The sequence below is a fragment of the Juglans regia genome, unplaced genomic scaffold, assembly GCF_001411555.2.
Source record: "Juglans regia cultivar Chandler unplaced genomic scaffold, Walnut 2.0 Scaffold_67, whole genome shotgun sequence".
Lineage (NCBI taxonomy): Eukaryota > Viridiplantae > Streptophyta > Magnoliopsida > Fagales > Juglandaceae > Juglans > Juglans regia.
Genome location: NW_023361559.1, coordinates 11519 through 16061, shown reverse-complemented (window position 1 = coordinate 16061; position 4543 = coordinate 11519). Strand labels below are relative to the sequence as shown.

The 4543-nt window shown below is 36.9% G+C and overlaps 1 non-coding gene and 1 pseudogene across 1 annotated transcript; one reads left to right on the top strand and one right to left on the bottom strand.

The window, feature by feature from the left end:
- Positions 1–357: 357 nt before the first annotated feature.
- TRNAA-AGC lies at positions 358–430 on the top strand. The gene has a single exon. It is a non-coding gene; the product is annotated as a tRNA-Ala (tRNA).
- Positions 431–2289: 1859 nt separating this feature from the next.
- LOC109004049 lies at positions 2290–3944 on the bottom strand (annotated as a pseudogene).
- Between the last annotated feature and the right edge of the window lie 599 nt (positions 3945–4543).

Below are 4543 nucleotides of genomic sequence, written 5' to 3'. Positions count from 1 at the left end.
ATAACTCAATATCTCTTGTACATACGAACTTGGTATGAATCAGAATAGCCTCTCTCTTCGATCTTAATCTTTTCTTTCAGAAATGAAGCACATTAAATTTAAAACAATATAAACACTATTTGAGTAGTAATAATGTTCATGCTGATCTCTTTTTTTACTTAATTATGTGAATTTTTCCAATGAGTTTAGCATGACACTGAGCTAATACGCAAATTGGCGTAGATGCATTGGTCAGGGACTCAGGATGGCCTGCGGATTTTTTTAGGAATTTCGGTGGAGGTCGGGCAGCCGGATCAATAGGCTATAGCTATTCCTTCCAATTACTTATATAGAAATAAAAATACGATTACATCACAAGGGGATGTAGCTCAGATGGTAGAGCGCTCGCTTAGCATGCGAGAGGTACGGGGATCGATACCCCGCATCTCCACTTTCATTTGTTTTTTTTTATCTTTTTAAATTATTTTTTAGTTGAAAGTTAAATAAAATATTATAATATTATTTTAAAATTTTAAAAAAAATTAAATTATTTATTATATTTTATTTAAAAATTTAAAAAAATTACAATAATTAAATTAGATAAAATGTGATGAGTTAAAATCTAACTCATTATCCAAACAAAGCAGCGTACCACTTCTTGCCAACACCCCCACATGACCACTAGTAGCCATTCTACACAAATACTTACCTGAACACTGTTTATTTTCTTGAACACCATGATATCGGAGGTTATTTGATATAGAGAAATTCTACATGAAATTTTACACTACACGTCTTCACCTAATTAACATTTCATTTATCATTTTTTTTGTCTATTTAATGTTTAAATATGTGTGCTTAAATAAAATAATAAAATGACAAATTATTTATTAATTATGTGAATATATGTGGTGTGAAATTTTCTCGTAACATTTCAAATGATAACTAACCTCTTTAAAAGCTTCATCGGTTTTTTTTTTTTTTTAATTAAATGGCAAAAGGAGGATTAAATGTAGATCATGTACTGTACTGAGTGTTGTTGGAGCCTGTGATCTGATTACTGCCATGGAACTTGGCTGCACTTCTGTTCACTCACGTCTTGTCAAGGATAGACGGCGTTTGGTGTGAATACAATATTGCATTAATGCGACTTCCCATGTGGATTTATATATGGATTTTAAATGCAGAAGAAGCGCTTGGTTTCTTGGAGTGCTATATATATAAAAAATGCTGGTTGCACCCGGGACGGGGGACACGCCGCTTATCCGGATTCCAACTCAGCATTATTGAAACGGTACGCATGTACCTTAAGTCAAACGGTGCGTTTGCACCTTAGTGCACATTCACCTTAAGTCAAACGGTGCGTTTGCACCTTAGGTCTGTTTCTCTCCAAAACTTTCTATATCGAGTAATATAGAACGATCTGCACCTTAGAACCCTAAACAGCCATGGAAGCCGACGAAGAACCCCAATCTTCACCATCCCAATCTTCACCTCGCACTATAAACAGCTCCAACCTTCCCAAGCTTGGAACGATCTCCATTTCCCCACAAAGTTACGATGGGTGGGCACAAACTTCTCCGCAAACAATTTTGCCCAACAATGTGCTGCCAGAGGAAACGCGATGGGAGTCACAGGTTGTTCTCATTCTCTTGAACTAGATGGTTTTTCTCATTCTCTTGAACTAGATGGTTGTTCTCGTTCTCTTGAATCCTCGATCTCATTTTCACACTTGGCATGCCCAAAAACGTGCTTTGCACGTTGCCTAATTGAGTGAAACACTTTTTCTACAAAAATGATATGGTTTAATAAAAATGATTAATGAATACAATCAAATGATAGTGACAAGGTGAACCAAACAGAAATAAATGGCTCAGATAATATAACTCACTTCTGATAATTCAAATCATTTATCTGAAATTTAAGGGTAAAGGCATGTCTCTTAAGGAGTTCAAAATAAAGCCTATATGCCACCGATCATGATTGTCGGTGCAGAATGACCCTGTACAAAAGTTATCTCCGTGAATGTGATTGCCAAAAACAAGATAGTTGAACTAAAAAAATAAGGTCACGCACACATATACCTATACAACACACATAAATATATATATATATATATATATATATATATATATTACACACAGTTACGCGTCGAGAGAGAGAGAGATCTTGAGGTATAAAGAAAGGAAATGAGTTCCCTGATTTTGTCCATTATAACATACATGTACCATGTACAATATCATCTTGTCAAATGGAAATGAGTTTGTTATAGGTTTTTCTTCTCTACCAAATTAAGTTTTCATTGATTTCTTACACAAAATACGAATTATCAAACTTCAAAGGGTCAGTTGTCCAAGGTAGACTTTCGAATCCTGATCTCTCCTTGTGTGCCTTTCCCTAAAGAAACAAAATGAAAGACAAATCATATAGATGATATGAATTAAAAAAAAAACTTTTCCTCACAAATAGTTCAATCTTTGGAGAACTTTACCAATGTGTGGCCTCCAGACAATGCCACAATGTCCTTGTCAGATAAGCCCATGCGATAAAAGACATCTCTTAAATGCTTTGCACCTATAACAAAATGGGACAAGAAGTGAATACATTGTTCAACATCCCATCTGTTATGTGTTTTCCATTACCATGAAATAGACTGTTCTGTGTCAATTGCTCCAATATGTGCATGTACAGATCAAACTCGGAGTAAAGAAACTTATACATCAGCCACAGAAGAACCAAGTTTTTTCCAATATTTATCATACATAAGCATCGTGATGGATAGCTTAGCATATTCATATTCACTTTTAACAATCTTCAAGGAAGAGATATAAAACCTATACTTCATTCAATCATCATAAATCAAACAGCAAACTGGGGTAGCTTATGTTTCATAGGAAATCACCCATAAAAACTAAAGCAACTTGGTTAATAACATACCTTGTCTGGCATCAGGAAGGCACCCTTCTTCAGGAGATTCCAATGAATCCTACTTGAGGTTAAGAAAGTTAAAAAAGAGTACAGATCATGGATAGGTGCTATAGAAATTCTTCCATGAATATACCTTCCTTCTTGGAACAAAGTCAATAGAGGGGTCCAGTGACTTCCACTGCAACAATGCCAACAAGCTAAAAATCCAAAACGCAATTGAAGATGAGCTAAATCTGTAAGACCACGTAGTTGAAGACAAATGTATGCTTCTCGAAATAGAATCGTAACCTGGTAGAGATCGGCATATGTAATCTTTGGATGTTTAGACTTTACTTCTTCTAACATCAAAATGAAGAAACAAACCCAGGATCAGTGAGAAGACAAACCAATGCAAAATTAGGTGCAAAATATCAATTCATTTCCCTGGAGAACAAACTAAGCTCTAAACTTCTTGACCCACCCGTAATCAGATTTGCTAAACTATATTACACATTAAGCTGTAAAAGCTCACCGCAGAATCCAACAGCGATTTCCAAACCAGCATTTGCACTATGTTTCAACTCCACGCCACTCCTGATTGAGCCATTAGGACCTCCAGTCTTTGTTTTGGCATCATAGGTCCCATCATTATGCCACCTGTCCGAGCATTATGCATGGTTAATGTCCTGTACCATACGCTTGCGTGCATGCTTAAGATCAATCATAACGTTTTAACATAGCATGCCTAAATAGTTAATTCTTTGTTTTGTCAATCAGCAATGGTGAGAAGATCATAAAAGAAGAAAAATTGCAACTTTCCAAGATTACGGCAACAAGAAGCAGGAGATTTTCAATTTTTATTTCCATTCTCTCTTTTCGTAGTTTTCTCGGGAATGAAATGGGGATTACATTGCTAAAGCAGAGCAAGAAAGAGAGAGCCTTTACGCTAAATGGAGCATTATAGGAGCGCATTGCTTGCTGTAGATGAGAGCGCAAAGGTCTTGACGAGCCTTGCCGATTTCCTTGCAGTAGTCTGCATCAACTACTGGTGCAGCCATGAGAGTTAGCGAGCTTGCTTCACAAAGCAATCTCACATAATTTCGATAATACCCCACAAACAATATCCCAAAAATGCCCATTCCAAATCACCAAAATAGTCCCCACCAAAAATAAAATAAAACAAAACGTGACCCAGAAAACCATTCAAAACAAAAACACAAACCTCGCGGAGAGCAGGGCAAGGTTGTTGTCTTGCTTAACATCAACCTCCAGAAACTTCCAGAGAATAGGAAGGTTGTTGTCCCAGCAAATGTACGACACCAACACGTCGGCGAGCTCCATAGATGGCAGAGCCACTCCAGCGGAGTTTAAGTTCGAAGATACCTGTAACGCCCAGTGCTGAGGATCGCTACGCTTTCTATGGGCCATTCTGGTTAGCTCTCTCACGCTGTCCCAGATACCAGTATCTATGGACACCGCCATTTCTGAGCTCAATTTGGCACCCCATAAGAACGAACAAGAAAATTTCACATCCAAGCAACTGGCAAACATAACCAAAAATAGTCCATAGCAATGAAGAGAAATCCAACAACCAGATTCACATGGAACAAAAAAAAAATGCAGAACAAAAAGAGAACAAGCAAAACAAAAATGAAAT